Source organism: Manis pentadactyla, chromosome 7 (assembly GCF_030020395.1).
Source record: "Manis pentadactyla isolate mManPen7 chromosome 7, mManPen7.hap1, whole genome shotgun sequence".
Taxonomy (NCBI): domain Eukaryota; kingdom Metazoa; phylum Chordata; class Mammalia; order Pholidota; family Manidae; genus Manis; species Manis pentadactyla.
The window spans coordinates 142,775,930-142,794,432 of NC_080025.1; positions in this window are offsets into that span (position 1 = coordinate 142,775,930).

Sequence of the window (18,503 nt, forward strand, 5' to 3'; positions counted from 1 at the left end):
CCAGACCCCGACTCCAAAGGCACTCAATAACTGTTTTTGGAATAATGGGGCAATTGAGTGAATAAACATTTAATAAAACCCACTGACTATAATATACAAAATGTTCAACGCCTTGATCTAGAAGTCAGTTTGTTCCTAAGGAATGGACTAAGCCAGCGGGCCCCTCTGGGAGCTGGAGCAGGCGGCTGAAGTGGTGGGAGGCATTGGTAAATAACGGGTAAGGTGATGGGGAGGAAGGACAGAATGGAAACCGACATGACTGCAGCCAGTTCTCAGAACAGGCTGGGCTCTGGAGCCTGCCTCTGGCTTGGGGCTGTGGTGCTCAGTGTGTGTTGATGAGGCCCGCCTCCTGACCCCACTCTGCTCAGAAGCAGCTCAGAAGCACCTACACTGCCTCCCAACTTCTGGAAGTGGAAGGCAGGCTCTGACACCATTTCCTACCAGCCCAGAGCCTTTTTTTCTCCCTTTCCAGGCTGTTCCCTTTGGTAAAAAGCTGAGTGGGTCAGTTTGTTAATTCTATTTACATGTTAACCCTTACATTCCTCTGCTGGCCTGATTTCTTTTGGTCATAACAACCCTCACATCTGTGTGCGTGCGCGCGCACACACACACACACACACACACACACACACCTCCTGCATTAGCTGCCATGGACACCTTTCCCATATTATTTTTCCCCTTCCTGATACATAGTTTTCTCTTGAGTCTTGCCAGTGAGTCTGTGTTGTACTTGAATAAATATCCTCATGAAGCAAGAACATGGCAGGCGGGTGCACTAGCCTGCGGGAGTTGCTGTGACCTAGGGTGACAAGGCTCTGAGATGCAGGAAGATTTGTTTGTTTTTTCAATGCTCTCAGCTGTGACACATGCAGGAGCTAATCACCACGTCAATCGTCTGTGGCATAATTATCATCTCAGTTAAAACATCAGAGGCCGCCAGCAAGTATCATTAAGTTTAAATTGGATCCCTGGGCAATGTTCTAATTACAATATTTGAATTTTTTTAATGAATTCATAGAAAGATTAATTTCATGCTGTAATTAGTGATTTCCTCCTATTGGATGGAAATATGCACAATGTATTCTTGAAGTAAATGATCACTCTGTCCTGTAGCACTGAGTTGGGCTTATGTGTATGATTAATTAAAGTAATTACATCCCACTTATCGAAACATACTAGATCCTAAATATTATATTATATATTACACATTACATATATCCAATAACATTTACAAATGGTTAAATGCACATATATTTATAAACATATAGAATATAATATTCTGATACAGTATATAGAGTCTATATTATATTATGTGTTATATATAATCTATTATTACATTAATCTTATTAGAATATATACATATATATATAAAATATCATCTTGGTTGAAAATTTGAAAGTGGGAAATGGCAAGATGCTGTTTCAGAGCAAAGCCAGAGCGCACTATGCAAAGTAGCACAGTCACATGGGATATGACAGAAACTGGGATACAGGGAAGTCACATTTTAATTAAATTTAAAAATCTACCCCTTGGTATTGCCCTATGCTGTTTTAGGCTCCTGCTATACAGACTTGGGAAACACAGACCCTGGCAAACAGGGGGAGCCTGTTGAGAAGGTGCCCCTTTCAGACCCTATCTAGGATGTCCTCCCCAGGGCCACTGTGTCTGGCGGGTTGGGCTGTGCGCTGCCCTCCAGGGAGCGCCCTTCATAGTGGACAGCCCGGCTCTACCAAGATGCTCCTGGACTTGCACCACCCAGCTCTGGAGCTCCCATAAATTATGCATGCCACAAGGAGGTTTTCTGAACACTTTCCTCACTGCTCTCTTCTTTTTTTAAGTCCAAAGTGCTCATAGGATATTAATATTTAATGATGTATACATCTTATATCTAATCATCAGTGCCTGGGGAGGGCAGTCTATTTCCCATCATTTGATTCTTTTATTCTGTCTTTGTTTTCAATCACTCAGCAAACAGGTATCCGTATTTCAGTCTATGCCTCCCTGTGGGGTACCCTTCTCTTATTTTGAAGGGCAGGAATGGAGAATGTTTCATCTCCTTCATCCCATGACCCACAGTGGTAAAAATCGTATCAAGACTTGCTGAAATAGCCACTTAAAATCATATTGGAAACTTGCACATGGATGTTCATAGCAGCATAAGTCATAATAATCAAACCCAAATATCCATCAACCACCGAACGCATAATCGAAATGTGGTATATCCCTACAGTGGGACGTTACCCTGCCACAGAAGGAGGTGAGCACTGACAACTGCTACAACGTGGCAGAACCCTAAAACATTGTACCCAGTGAAAGAAGCCACACACGAAAGGCCACCTATTGGATGATTCAATTTATATGAATGTTCAGACAGGCAAATCTATAGAGACAATAGATAAGTAGTTAGTTACCAGGGGTTGGGGGAGGGGATGGGGAGTGACTGCTAGTGCGTGGGAGGTCTCTTTTTGGGATGATGAAAATGCTCTAAAATTAGATAGTGGTGATAGTTGCACAACGGTGAATATACTAAAACCACTAAATTATATACTTTAAAAGGATGAATTTCATAGTGGATGAAAATGTCAATAAAGCTGAAAAATATTTTTTAAATTACATCAGAGTACAGAACTTTAGAAATTCATTTCAGAGGTCTCTAGGCCAATTCCTCCTTTTACAGTTGCTTGATTGGCCACAGTCACTGAAGTCTGTTAATTGCCGCGTTGGGATTAAACCATCAGAAAGATATTTTTTATGGGGTGCAGATCACATGTATGTGGTGGCTGGCATAGCCAGGAGATGGTACTGTCAGCAACTTACATTTCCCAACTGACAGCGCGCTCTTGGTAACCTCTCAGAGCGCTGCTGTTTCCTGCAGTTTACGCTCCCCTCTCCCAGGAAGTTAGGAGACGAAGCTGGTAGCAAGGGCGCCAGGTGACTCTGGCGCTCGCTCCCGAAGCTACGCCATCTCCCTGGCTAGAGGTAAATGTAATGCCTTCAGCTCATGCATTTTAAAGACAATAAACCGTCAGAAACACATTCCCCAATACAATAAACATTTGAAAGGATGCTTGAGCCCCACTTGTAGGCCAATAAAGACGAAGTTACAAAGGAGAGATTGAAGAGGAGAAATGAGGAGATGAGAGAGAACACCAGGGACAGGAAAAACCTCCAGGCTCCTCCACTCAGAAACGCCTCCCTTCTGCCGAGGTGAAGAACAGCAGCTTAGAGCCCCAACGGCGGCCCTCACTCCCCCAACACCCTGGGCCGGCGTCTGGCCCACACCGCCTTGACCCACGCCATCTCCAGAGCCGGGCCAGGCCCTGCACGCTGGTGATTTCTCGGCCGAAGCTGCCGGAGCACAGAGGCTGAGCGGCGATGGCGGGGCCATCGCCGAGGCATTACCGTTGGACACTGAGGTTCACCAAGAGGGTTGTCCTCCAGACAAAGGGGCACTGACTTTGTTGACCGTGGAGGCATCATTCTCCAAGGCCTCCCTGGTCCGAAACTTCCTTTCAGACAGAGGAAGGAAAGAGCAGACCACCACCTCATTTAAGGAACTTGCCATGGGTCAGATGGGATTCCGGGGCTCCCTGAGGACCTCCGGAGCGAGGGAGGCGGGGAGGGGCAGAGCGCAGGGGGCTGCACGCCCACGGCGTCCTGCTCAGGGATGGGCAAGGGCTACCCAAATGCAAACGCAGCTTCTGGGACAAGCTGTTAGGCAGCTGTCCCAAAGCCTTCAGAATGGCTGGACTTTAATAAAGCTCTGCCCTTAGACACTCCCACCAGCCATCACCCTGTCACCTGAGGCTGCCATCCTGATTCGCCATTTGAGCGACCTGACCTCATAGAGAAGGTGCTGGGAGTCAGGCTGTCCATTTAGGTTTGCACTTTGCCCGTGTTGACTGTGCTGATTTATTAAACACAGTTTCCCAAAGACTGAGACTGGGGGTTTTTCTAAAGTGGAGATTTGGCGGTCAACTATTGAATTCGTGTGAGCAACCAAACTGGATAATGCTCCTAAATTTTATCGCTCAAGGACATGAAATTTGAGCCAAAGAACCAATTGTGCAGAGTCCATGACACACCTTCAAGTATGAATTTGATTATTACACTGATTTCAAAATATATGAATAAGTGGAAGACTGGCTAAGGGTGGGCCCGCCTATGAGTTGTAACAATGAGGGTTGCAAAATACCTGTGCACACCAGAGAAAAGTTAAAAAATCCTTTTGAAACTATATAGTCATCTCAGTGTTCAGTGGGAAGGTTACCTATTTTCCAAGGTAGAATTAAATATACCGTATTAGAATACCAGTGTGTAAGTCCCACTGGGCTCTGGTCTCCAGACACAAATTAGTTATGTATGCACATCTCACCCACCGCGTGGCAGGGGTGGGCTTCTTGGACTGTGTGTGTGCCCTGCACAAGGGCACCACTGACACGTGGATGCCACTCCCATGGCCGATATTACTTTGCAAAATATTTACATTTTTATTGTAATTGTACAGACTCCAGTGATGGGCTGTCACTACAGATTCCCATGGAGATTAAAAGGATAAGAAAGGAATATTGTGAACAATTCTATATCCACAAATTTGATGACCTAGATGAAATAGACCAATTCCTTCAAAGACACAATCTGCTAAAACTTATACAAGAAATAATAGACAAGCTGAGAAGGCCTATGGAAAGTCATAGAGAAACCTTAAAGGCATATAACTAAGTGAAAGAAGCCAATCTGAAAGGTTATGTATTGTAAGATTCTGTGTGATATTCTGGAAAAGATAAAACTATGGGGACAATAAAAGGATGAGTGGTTGCCAGGAGGTCGGGGGAGGGAGGCATGAACAGGTAGAGCATAGAGGATTTTTAGGGGGGTGAAAATATTCTGTATGACACTGTAATGATGGATACAAATCATTACACATCTGTCCAAACCCACAGAACACACACTACCACGAGCAGGTCCTCCTGCAAACTATGGACTTGGTGTGATAGCAATGTCATTTTGTCCACGGTAACACAAGTTCCAAGCTGGTTTAGGATGTTGATAGTAGGGGAGGCTGTGCAGGTGTGGGAGCAGCAGATATATAAGAAATCTCTACACATTCTGCTCAGTTTTTCTGTGATCTTAAAACCACTGTGCAAATAAAACCTATTTAAGAAAAACAAAATAAGCAAACAAAAAAAACCCACCCTAGGACAGCAATTGTTCAGACAAGAAACATGAATTACTTCATTTCTATCATTATACATCACCACTTGGAAATTTTATTTAAAAATTTAATTTAAAGTCAAGTTGATTAAATGAATGTTAAAGTTTGATTTTAAAATAAATTGATTTAAATTGTTTTCAAATCAAATTTAAATGTTTAATTTAAAATTTAAAAGCACACGCTATTTACAAGGAAACAACTGCAAGGTTGTATTTTTATTTGGTAAGTGCAAATGTTAATTCATACATGAAATATTTATTGAACTTGGAAAAAAATCTTTAAAATGGAAATGTCTTCCCTTTTAAATGGTTAGTTGCTTGCTTTAAAACTAAAGGACTAGCGGAGGAAACGTGAATATTAATGAACATAATCGTCGCAGAAAGAGTTCAACGTGCCCCGCTGGGGGTCATACACCCCGTCCGCAGAGCATCTGCACAGGACGCTGCCGGGGGCATCTCGCTGCCCCCCTGCAGGACCACTTTCCTGTTGAGCGGGGGGATCCTATGTCCCTCCAGGATAGCTGGCAGTTCCCAATTCTCATACACACAAAGCACTGGGCAGGACTGCGAGGGAGACCCGTGGCCAGGGCGCAGGGGCGCCTCCCCGCAGGTGGGCCCCGGGCTGGGACGCGCGTCCCCGGGCACGAGCGCTCAGGGGATCGCCCACCGCGCCGCTGCCCCTCTGCGTGAGTCCCGCCTGGGAAGACGCCCCAACCCTTTGAGGTTTTCAGACAAGTGCGATTTCGTCGTGTTCCCCAGAACCTCGGGGACCCATCTTCGGACCCTGGCGGGTGTGGCTGCTGCTTGTTTGCATGCAAATCACCCACAATGCCCCGAGCAGGCTGTCTGGAGCCTCTTTGATTCCCTTTAAGAGGGAAAGGCTTTTTTTCCTACGGAGTTCAACTGTTTAATGTTTCTATTTTTAAAATATATGGTTTATATATGAGGCGTATGTTTATACATTAAAAAATAGACACCACCCCTAACCCCACTCCCCACCCCCGCCAGAGTAAGTAATCACCCTAAGTGAAGAGGCATGGATTTTCGGAGACTTATATTAGCAGCGGTATGACCATGGTTTCTGGCTGGTCCGAGTGCAGTGGTGTTTACAATTAATTGATCACAGCCAGTTACAGATTTCTTTGTTCCTTCTCCACTCCCACTGCTTCACTTGACCGGTCTTTTGCTGGGAGCGAGGAAGGAAAATCATTTTTTTCCTACAGGACAGCCAAGCACTGACAGCTCATAAACACACAAGAAGATACGTTGTGCGTGACCACCTACCTGCAGCAGATTCTGCATTCATGAGTCTGCCTGGATCACTGAAAAGGGAGGTCCCCTTGCCTCCAGGTTGTTCTTCGAGAACAGGTAGAGACAAAAGTTTAGACGACGGGGGGAATGAGCCATGTCTCCCGCACCTCGTTTTCCACCGTGTCAGGTGTGAAGGAAAGTGGGCAGGAGAGCGAGGGGAGGCACCCTGTTGTGGAAAGAGCACAAGCTTTGCGAGTTGCAGACTGATTTGCATGGCGTGCCTCTATTTCACTCTACAAAGCAAAACAATGTAAGCTTGTCTGTCTTCACAGAAAGCACAGAGAAAGATAATCAAGGACCCCCACCCCACCCCCCGCCCCCCAAGGCTGTTATAACAGTGCAGAGTGATGCTTTTCTTGTTCTGAGTGGTAGACAAGCTGCCTGGGCACTCTGCACTCCTCAGGGCACTGTGGGTCTTGGTACCGCCTCCAAGCCTTGGGTCCATCAAGCTTTGCTGTACTAGTAGAACATAGAGATTTTGATATTGAAAAACAATCCCCCGCCTCTTCTCAAGTGCCAGGTTTTTGCAAATCAAGATTATTTTGGCTTCAAACGATGGTGTATGCAATGCTAGCAAAATATACCATGCAATATAGGGGATACACTTACACTAAAAAGTGATTGGTTGTTACCTGAAATTCAAATTTGACTGAGCATCTTGTATTTTATCTGGCAATCCTATCTTAGTCACAGAAGTCTTAGGAGAAACTTAGCCCAAACTCTTTTCTTTCTAGAGTTATTGTATTTCTCTGGGCTGGCCTCATTGTTGCACTTGCCATTGATTTTTGCTTTTCCATTATTAATATCTGGTGAGGAATCTTCTGGAGATGAGACACATATGCAGTCAAGACTGATGAGACTGTGCAATCCCTAACCCCGTGGAATGAGATATTCCTAAAGTCAGAGAAACTGACTCTACTCTCAAGTGGCTTAGTGCCTTAGTGTCCATGGTCACATTTATTCCACCACCGATTACATTCCCTGCCACTCTCTTATTTTATTATCTATCTTTTCACTTTTATGCAATGTTTCCATTGACAAGGACACCACAGAGATCGGTTTCATGGCTTTGCAGCCATTGTTTTGCTGTCAGTTTTTCACCCTGGGGTAGCAGGGAGATCTCTTGAAGAAGAAAGGTCATTCTGGCCTTGCAAGCAATGGACCTGTGCTGCCCATGTGACCTCCCAGAACTTCAGTTTCTTCGTTTGTAAAATGGTAATATCTGTCATACTAACCTACCTGGGTTATAAAGAAGATTAAGTGAAATAATATGAAAACATTTTGTACCTTATAAAATACAATACAAATATAAAGGTTTTCTTTGGCAAATATAGAACACTGACTATGGCCAGTGGCCTGTTATTCTCCCGCAGTATCACTTATTACCATTGTTCCTCAGATACAATAGCCCTGTGTTAATTGCTCGTGTACGTTCATAGCGTCATCAGTTGGCTAGAACAAGCCACCGGCCTCCTAAGAGCACGTCCACTGAGGTGTGCAGGAAAGGGCATGAGATCAAGCTGAGAGCACCCTTAGTCTCTCTAAGACCTGCTTCCTGAGAGTTCTGCTCTTCACACTGCCTTACCTCTCTGCAGGGTCATTGGAGACCAAACAAGATGATGCCTGTGGAAGCACAGGGGAAATCCAATGTGTTCTCCAGGAGTCTGGGTTGCCTATGATGACAAACCGAACGGTTTCCTTTATTAGGTACATGTTCGTGGCAATCACATGGTATTACACCTTCCTTCTGATGCTGTTGGGAACTTACATCTAGCAAAGGGGTAAGGCAGATCAGTGTTATGACCCCCAGTTTCAGATAAAGAGGCAGTTAAATGGCTTTCTGAAGGCTACACAAGAACATGAGGGCAGAACCAGAATGAGAACGTGGCTTTGGCATTCCACCTGCGTGTCCACAATACACTCGACCCTTCCCTTCCCTTCTCTATTTTCAGACTCTTGGACTTGATTTTTCTTCAAAATGCTTTCTCTTTGAAAATGTTTACATCTCTATCCTCAAAGCTTCTTTAACAAGATTGTCAACTTTGAAATATCTCCTTTGTCTTAATATGAACATCATTAAATATTACCACCCTGATATTCAGAACATTTAAAAATCCTTACATATTTTCAAGGAATTTTTCTTGTGTTTTTTTTTAAATGACTTGAAGAATGCAGACATGATGTAAAATCCCACTCCATTAAAAAGTGGAAAAATAAAAGCTTTATTCAAAAGGGAAAGGGCTGTATTTTAAAAGCCGTTTGTATTCCCAGATCTTGGTACCAGCAATGTAGTACTACATGGTAGTGTTGACTTTCAAAATTTTTAAATTAAGACACAACAAGAACAATGTATTTGATACGTTGGTGGTGGGGTGACTCCGCAAAAGACTAGTCAAGTACAGTAGTGAGAAGGGGGGAAAGAGTAGAACAAGTAGTTCGATCTGTAACTGACTGTGAACAATCAATTGAATCAACCCACTACCTTCGGACCAGCCAGTACCTAATCTAGTGCTTGAAGCATTTAAAGACCAAGAACTTGTCCCTTTTTACCTTACGGTGACATTTTAATTACAGTTTATAAATCATGACATTTAGAATATCAATGAAACACATCCTCTTAGAATTCCCTAGAGCATCTGTTTCTCAACAGAGAGCAAAAATGTATTTAACAAGAATCCATGGCACTGCTGAGCATCCTGGGAAAGAGACATGCAAAATTAGCATCTCGCCACTAGGTCGTCTCTCCTCGCATCTGGTTTGTCTGGAGTGGCTCAGCAGGCCGGTCTGGGAAAGCTGTCCAATCAGCGCTGACGGCCTTTGTCAATGTACCATGTGTGACCGCCCCCACGGGACAGCCCTGGGAGGGCCGGAGAACCCCGGGAGCCGGGGCAGACAGGTTTGTGCTTCTGCGCCCAGAGGCCCCGGCAGGACTCCACTTCCTGGGAGTAGCAGCTTTCTCATATTGTCAAAGCCTTACCTTTCAGAAGAGCAGAGGTGCCCCCCCAACTAAGACCCCCGTCCTCCTCCTTAAACCGCAACTGATAAAAAATAGAGACACCACCGGAATGGGAGGAAGGGGCATCTGAAACACCCAAAAATCTTGGATGCTTCTGAGAACTTCAGAATTTAAAGGGAAAAGATGGGATGAGGATTTAATAATGTACATAATTGTTGAATCATTATGTTGAATACTTGAAACCGTCATAATAATGCATATCAACTATACTTCAATTAAAAAACATCAAAAATAAAATAAAAAATAATTTAGAGGGTCAAGAGACAGAAGCTGAGGTCAGAAGCAAGGATGACTGTGAAGGCCAGGGAAGCAGATTTCTGGCTTTCTGACACTTCGTATAAGGGTCAGAGAGCCAAAGCTCAGAAAAATCTGAAGTTCCTCCCCAATGCGAAGAACAGCAGAAGGACAGTGGGGATGTGTCTGAGCAAGAAGGACAAGGATATTCTGAGCCAAGCAGATGGGCAGCAGAGTCCTCAGCCCCCTTTTGCTCCTGAGGAGCAGACCCACCTCTCACAGCGCAGGCCAGGGGCACGGCAGAGCGGGCAGGTGCCGCCGTGTGCGTTCCAACTCCAGGCCCTGACAAAACGCGCCCTGAGTGCCCCAGGCTGCTGTGAATGCAGAACTGCGGTCTGATTCCTTTGGAACTACTGTCTGCTCCGGCTCCCGGGGTTCTCCAGGGCTCTCCAGCCCTCCCAGGGCTGCCCCGGGGGTCACACGTGGTACATTGACAAAGGACACTGCCTGGCACATAGCAGGTGCTCGACAAACGTGTGGAGTGAATGAATGAGATTAAGAGAGTGAAAAATCCCAGAAAACTAGACGTAGAGAAATATCCTAATTTCAAGAGGAGAAAAATCAAAGTAAGAGTTTCATAAAATATAGACAATCTCTAAATTGTTGTTGCTTTCTAGCAAAACACAACACAGAATGATTAAGGGGGTGGATGTATATTGGGAACCAACTGGAAATTAACAAGAAAAAAATCACACACCAAAACAGATCTTTTCGGTTTTCCAGTTGCATCACACGTTTGACTAAATTGTTTACATCTCTTATTCTGCCTGTGTGTGCTGGGGGTGGTCTAGCTCGGTGGGCTGGAAGTTGACTCGACAACCAGGCTGAGCTGTGCATGGGGTTTGGGGCCGTCCGGGAGACGGGGGTCTCTGGTGCCATGGGGCTGTTTCTTGGTGTAGAGAAAAAGAAAAGTTCCTATGGTCAGGATTCTCACCTGACCCAGGTCAGCTTGCCCACTGCACATGGGTGGGCAATACGACTATATAAAGAGCTCTGCCCAGTGGTCTGGGCTGCACAGCTGCAGGAGAGCAGAGGCTGGAGGGGTGGCAGTGCCGAGACAGAGACTGAGACGGCTGCGGGGGACGGAGACAGAGACTGGCTTGCTGCCTGCAGACTTGCCCTGAGGCAAATGGGATTCTAGCGCTTGACCTGTCACCATGAGGATAAAACTGGGTAGAAACCCTCTCACCCCAAGAACATTCCATTGTCATTATTCAGTCTCACCACGAATCAAGAGTGAACTTGCCCGGGGCTGAAACCCATTGGTGAGACACTTGGTCAGACCCCGTCTAACCTGTTTACCTCAACCACATGAATGAAGACCCCTGAGGCAACTAATCAGATTATTGATGACACAACAGGTAATCTGACAAGCCCTAGAGATTAACCACAGGGCTCCTGTCACCACCTGGGTTGAGTCCTAGTTTCACCACAGACTAGTTCAGTGTCTTTGGACAAGTTGCTTACCCTGCTGAAGCCTCAGTTTTTCCACCTTTAAAATAGGTGTATCAGAGTATCCATCTCATAGGAGGCTGGGGGCATCAAATGAGAAGCCATGTAGAGAGGTGAGCCTGGCACATAGAAAAGGTCCTATAAGAATGTTAGCTCTCAGGGTTCAGAAATATTTCCCCTGGCTGAACAGACACAAACTAGTAAGAAACTAACAGATATAACCTAATAAGATAATAGACACAAATTAACAGCAGTTTTCCTTTTCAGTTAAAAGCAAAAGCAAACAAATCTGAGCAACAGGTAAGAGAATCTCACTAAGTAAAAGTGCAAACACTAGCATAGTTACACAGCATGCGGCCATCACTGTCCCCCTAAGATGTGCTCTGGGCAGGTGGTGCCAGAGTCCAGAGTTCAGTTTCAAAAAAGATGCTGGCAAACTAGAGTGAACCCAGGGGAAGGTGACCGAGGTGATGCCACATGCTCTCTCACTTTCCTGGCTTTGCGGAAATGCTTTCAACTTGACAGTGAGTTATTCCTCAAAGCATGGAATGTAGAGTTACCACGTGACCCAGCAGCTCCACTCCCAGGTATACACTCAAAAGCCCTGCAGGCAGGTACTCAAACACATCTGCGTGCGCACACATTCACAGCAGCATTTTGATCGATAGCCAAAGTTTGTGAACAATCTGAGTGTCCATCAAAGTATGAATGAATAAAGAAAGAAGGCTAGGTCCATACAGTGAAATATTATTCAGCTATGAAAAAGGATCATGGCTGACCTGTGGAAACATTATACTAAGTGACAGGAGCCAGTCACAAAAGGTCATGTGGTATATGATTTCATTTATATAAGATGTCCAGAATAAGTAAATCCATAAAGATAGAATGCACGTTGGTGGTCAGCAGGAGCTGGGGGACTAACTGCTTAAAGGGTGGTAAATTCCCTTTTGGGGTGAATAAAATGTTTTGGAACAAGATAGAAGTGGTGGTTGTAGAACACTGTGAACATACTAAATGCCAGTGGACTGTACACTTAAAAAAATATGGCTAAATTTATTATGTGAATTCTCTTAATTTTAAAAAATGCTTTCAACAGTACCCCATTAGATTTAATCCTCATTACAATCCTGTGAGGGGAGTAGGGTTGGCAAACTTTTTCCCAGTTTCATGGTTGAGCCAAATGAGGCTGGGCCTGGCTTGGAGATTAGTAAACTGAGCAGCAGCTGGCTGGGTCAGGAGCCGCGAGTCTCTGACTCCAGGCACGGCCCAGGTCCCCAGGTCCCTCCCTGCTTCCCTGTCCCTGGAGTGTGATGTGCCTGCCTCCCACCTGGCCCTGCTGGCTCAGGAGCCCTGGGGGACTGCACAAGGCTGATTGAGGGGGGTCCCTGGCTGCTACCAGGGCGGCCTTCCTTCCCAGGAGGCCTTGACCCTGGGCTGCATGGAGCGCCCACCTGCAGGGGGCCGGTCCCTGTGGGTAGCATAGCTGCTTCTTAATATTATAGACAGTGAGGGTACTTTGCTGAAAACTTTTTTGATGATGTCTGTCTTAAAGTTCTAATCAATTAATTTAAGGCAAAGATGAGGGAGTTTGCCCTGATTTTGTCATAAAAATTCCTCCCTGGACACTCCTAAAGTGCTTTATGAGAGCAGGTTTCCTTTATCTATTTTTTTCCCATCTGTGTTTTCCCACCTCCTAAGCCAGGTGACATTCTATCAACCTTCTTTTCCCTCCTTTCATTCAAAAGCCACCTGTGTGGGTCCCGTTTGTGCCACACCTGCTCCCTTCCCCACACTTCCCAAGATGGGGCTCAACAATCTGAGATCACTTGTCCTGACAGGCAGTATCTGGAGCCTGTGGTCAATGCCACACCTTCCCAGCTTCCTCTGCAGTCGAGCTGGTTTCTCAGGTCACCTCCTGGTTTTCCAAGGCCCGGAATGTGGACCTTCCTGGGGCGGGGGCGGGGGCGGGGTTGCGCAAGGTGCAGGGCAAGGCGGCCTCACTCACTGGGCTTGAAGCACAGGGGGCACTGTGTTCAGCCTCCTGCGTCCAAGCCGCTCTCAGTCTTGTCCCGTTACTGCCCTGGGTCCTGGGAAATAGGGGGACCAAAAGTGGGGGAATGGCTTAAAACTGTATGAAAACCCAACAACGGGGTACAGAGCAGCCATGTTTTTCCCATGACTCACCAACCTCCACCTGGAGAGTTAGCTGGATATCAAACATCTCCCTTCTGCAGCAGCTTCTTTGAATTGTGAAAATAAAACTAAATAAAAACAAACCCAAAAATCAAAGGACACCCCAGGCAGGGCTTCCACAGTCCCATGATGGACCCATCTGACTCTGGCACCAGCTGAACCCCTTGGGGGTCTGAGTGGCCCAGCGCACGAGGGCAGACTTGTAACGCGGGTCGTCTTGGCTGGCTCGAGAGCTGTAACAAAGTGCCGCGCGGGGGGCTGAGACACGGCCTTGGCCTGGCCTCGGCTTCTGAGTTCTGCCTCACAGACTTCATCCTCTTCATCGGGAGGCCCTCTCCTCTGTTCCCTCATCTGTCTTAAATACAGAGCCGCTCAGGGCCAGATGCCAGCCTGGATGAGCTGGGTCCCCCCTTGAGGCTCATGGCACGTTGCCTCACTCCAGTCTGGCCCCGCTGGCGCCACACTGCCTCACTCGGCAATTTTCTCAAAGCGGTTCCGAAGAGCCCACCTTCCTCCGCCCATGTGAAAGTGTGTATTGTACACATGCCCTTTCTGGAAATGACACGGCTCCCTCTCCATTCCTGTGGTCCTCAAACCCAGGGGACGGGGAGCCCTGAATTCACGTGGCAATGAGACAGAACACAACTGACTGCAGCTTCCAGCCCTCTGCATTCTGAATCGCTGGAAGTGCCCTGCGCCAGCCCTGTGACTTTGGGCAAGCCTGTCTCTTCTCCGGGCCTCAGTTTCCTAAGAAGGAGGGAGTTAGAAGTGTCAAGACTTTGGTAGGTGAGCTAGAGCTGCCAAGGAACTGTTGCTTCCACATCCCAAATTAGCCTTGGGGTGACCCAAGGCAGCCATGCAAAAAGTGGTGCATTGCAGGTGTCTGTGGGTGCGCCCCAGAGGGCCAGAGAAACAGGAAAGACTTTAACAAACAGCTCCACTGGGCACTGCGTCGAGGTGACCCACGGAATAGAGTGCTTCTGTCAGGCCAGCTGGCCCTTCTTGTGTTCAGATGTGCATGCAGCACATACACTGCAATCCACCCAAACAACCCAGCTCAGCCCAAATACCAGCACCAGACTGAAACTGCAAACTTTTCTAAAGGAACTCAATGTTTGGGTCTTTGTTACACTTGGGGCATCCTCTGTGCTAGTTTATTTATTGTGATTATAAAACAATCAGAAAAAAAGAGGCGTTTTACTTCAGTTTGCAGTTTCTAACTCAATCCATCCCTCAGGTGCCTTTTCTTTGGCCCACACAGTAGCCTTACAACCTGAATTAGATCTGATATTTTAATATTAGGGGATTTCACATTAAAATGTGTTTTTTCTTATAACATTTGACAGCAGGCCCAGATTCCCACAGGCAACAAGTGCCCCCTTCAGGTGGGACACAGAAGCTTGAGTGTGCCCTGGTCACACCACTTCCTATCGCCTGCCTCCAGCCCCTGCGTACACTTAACTTACCTGCTAGTTTCCTTGAACACTGGTTTCCAACCTCTGATCCTGAAGGTTTCTCAAGTCTTCAGCCAACCCCAGTTGTCTATGATTTCTGGGCAGGATGATTTTGTAGCAGAATCCCAGGGAGAGGGAGGATCCATGATTCCTATCAGCCCACTGATTGAGGCATTGGTTCTCAATCCAATCTAAGCTGAGCTCACACTTTCCTTTTATACAGAAGATAAAACAATACAGGGCTCCTTTCCTGCATGATTCCTTCTCCAAGTAACAGCCACTGCTTTCTCAAAGGCCCCCTTCTCCACTTCGCTAACAAGTGATCCTTTGTCCTCCCCCTGCCACGGTATCTCTGTAATCTAAGGTGGGTTCTTACAGAACTGGGCTCATTCTGTTGGAGGCAGATCCGAGTGAAGAGTGCAGAGTGGGCTGTGGTGGCTGAGAGGGGCTCTGTGCCATGGGGATGAGGGGCCCCAGAACCCCTTCCCTGCCAGGGCCCTCACACCTTGTCAACCCAAGGACCTGGGGTCCACACATCTCCAGTTCTCCATCAGTTCATTCAAGCTATGTGCTCAGCCCTGGGGGGCCTCCCGCATGTCTTTAGCTTTCCCTAGGCTCGTGCTTGGCAGGTCAGCTGTCCTGTGGGTGGGCAAAATGGACTTGAGTAGTAGGAAGTGAGCTTTGCCATAGTAGAGGTGCCCTGGAGTGCACTCTATATACCCAGTGCATTATAATTGGAACCCAGGCACTACAGAAATGTGCCTTCTCAGGGTTGAATCCCTTCACCCCGGCTGAGAGGATCTTTGGAAAGTATGAGCTACACCTGCAACTTGCTGCTGACAGTTCACTGTGATGGGCTCAGGGTCGGGTTTGTCCCTGGGCCCCTGGAGCACTTCCTGGCCCACACCACCCCTCACCCTAGGGCTGGCCCCAGCTGACAGGGGGAGGGGAAGGTGTGGAAGGAGCCGAGGCCTGTGTTCTCACAGGATACACTGGGGCTGGCAGGCTGGCAGGCTGGCACTGGGACAGCGGGTCCCTGCAGCTCATGGATCTGTGCAGTTTGTCATAAGGCAGCCAGTGGCCCCTGCACACTAATGCCTTACTGGCTCTGAAAGCTTCAACAGGAACCCATTTAAGCATCTTAGTCCAGCTATTTCCCACCCCCGTTTCCAATAGAATCCAGTAATTTAACAGAGCATTTATTTATCTCCTTCAGAAGTCTCTGGCCAACACATCTTGGGAAACACTGGTGCCGGTTCTAGTTCTGGCTTCCCAGCTCACTGGCCTTGTGGCTGTGGGCAAACAATTTGACCTCTGGCGTCCGTTTCCCTTACTACACAATGGAAGTCCTAACACCTGTCCTGCCTACACTTCAGGCAAAATGTGATAGCATTTGAGAGCCTCTGAAAGTCGATGCCAAGTACCACCCTGCTGGACCTGAGCAGGCAGGAAGTGGGGTCCAGGAACCCTCCATTTGGGGTCTACCTTGTGTCTGCACAATGCTAGGTCAATGGCCCCACTGGGCCCATCAGAACAAGCAGGAGTGACAGATATGAGCAGTTCCAACATCAAGGGGAAAGGCCTCAAATCGAGCATTTCCGGACTCTGCAGAGCTTCCAGTTGGTGTCCAGTGTTCTGTGCTCCAGTTCCCTCTTCACACACTGGGCATCCCATCATTACCTTGGCAAGTACCCAACTAGAAGACAACCACCTAGAAGAGGAGTGTCTTCTTTAACCAGAGCTTCAAGCCCGGGACTCAGCGGCTCCATGTGACCTGCAGAAACAGCCGCCCCACCGGTGACGCCCAGAGACTAACCACCCCTCTCCCCACCTCCTGCCACATGTTACTGCACGGGATCCTTATGAGCACCCTGCAAAAAAGGCTGGCCCTTTACCCTGCAGCTGGAAGATACGCTGCCGTCTGCCCCAAGTCATGCAGCCAACAGTGAATGAGTGGGGATTAGGGCTCCAGTAACAGCACACGCCAGGCCCGACACCCGGCAGGCCTGAGTCAGGGGTGTGTGCCATCAGTCTTTAGGATTTGGTAGCTTCCACGTCCAGATCCCCTGGGGTTTCTATACACCTCATCTCCCCGACATGCCAATGAGACAGTGACAATTAAGCACTCCCCAAACTTGTAGAGAACACAACTCGAATGATCTGATCCATCCCTTCACCACTTCTGTAGCGGAAGCTGTGGGGAAAACAGGTATAGGAACTGCTCTGGACGAGGCTGAGACAAAACCAAGTGCCGCCATCACTTGCCAAGGACCCAAACGTTAAGATGTCTTAGTCTTGGACAGCGGGGGACGTGGGGCCAGGGACTGGCACTGAAGGGGCGGCTGCCAAGCTGTGACTGTAACTCGGCCGTGGTTCTGTGGGAAATGCATTCTCCACTGCGAGTGGGGAAGCCACAGGTCCTGGATGCTTCAAGGGAAAGGGGAGGATGGACAGGAAGACGATGCACTCAAGTTGTGGTTAACTATTTTAGTTGGTGATGAGTAAACGATGTTGATTATACTAGTCTCTTTTATGTACACTTGAGAGGTTTCATAATTAAACAAGAACTCCACTTCAGAAACTGGCCACTACCTGAGTTCTGTCACCCACCTCAACCTGCCCTCAGCCTCCTTAGCCTGCTAGAGCATGTCTACTCAGAACACAGCCATCTCCTTGCACGGCCCTGCAGCTGTCGAAGGCTCCCCACTACTGGACGTGGTTTTCCAGTGAGGGAGATATCACAGCGCAGTGAAAGGAGGCCTGCATCCAAACCTCTCCCTCCCTCCTTCCTTCCGCTCTAAAAACCCAGTGGTACAAACCACTGAACACAGGGTCGAGCTTTTGCTTAGTGGGCCATGAAATGTTAACTGTCACTCCATTATTAAAATTTAAACCTGGTCATGTCCCTACTTAAAACCATCAATGGTTCCCCAGAGTTAAAAGATAAAGGTCAAACTCCTGACTTACTGCAGGAGGTCTCACCCTCTGGCCCACCTTCCCCAGCCTCAGCCAGCACCTTTCTGCCTTCACACCCATTGCTTCCCTCTACCGGAACTTTCCACATTTACGTTGCAGCTTGACGCCTCTGTCCCCATGCACCCGCTATGCCAACTTGGGGAGCTGGTCCCCTCCTGCTCTCTCGGCTCCGTCAGGCCCGGGGTCTGCTCTCCAGGCCCCACACCCCTCCACGGATCTTCACCTTGCCACTGCTCACAGTGGACTGCAGTCACCTTACTTGCCTGTCTCCTTCCAGCTCCCCAACCTGTCTGGGGTAAATTCTTTCTCAGGGCCTACTTTCTATAGTCAATATAGATGAGTTCACTCCACTGAGACATTCTTGGGCAACTTGGTTTCCAGATCGTCTGGAAAGGCCCACCTAGGCTGCCCCTCCCCCCAAGGCCTGCTTTCCTGCCTGCACCCAACCCCTGCAACAGACACATCCCTGTCCAAACAGCTGTCACCAGCTCAAGCATTTCTGTCTTTGGCACCTGTTTCAGTCAAGTTTAGGAGCAGTGAGGGGGGAGGAGAGGGATGGAGTAGTCTGGGGACTGAAGCTCACATCATACACA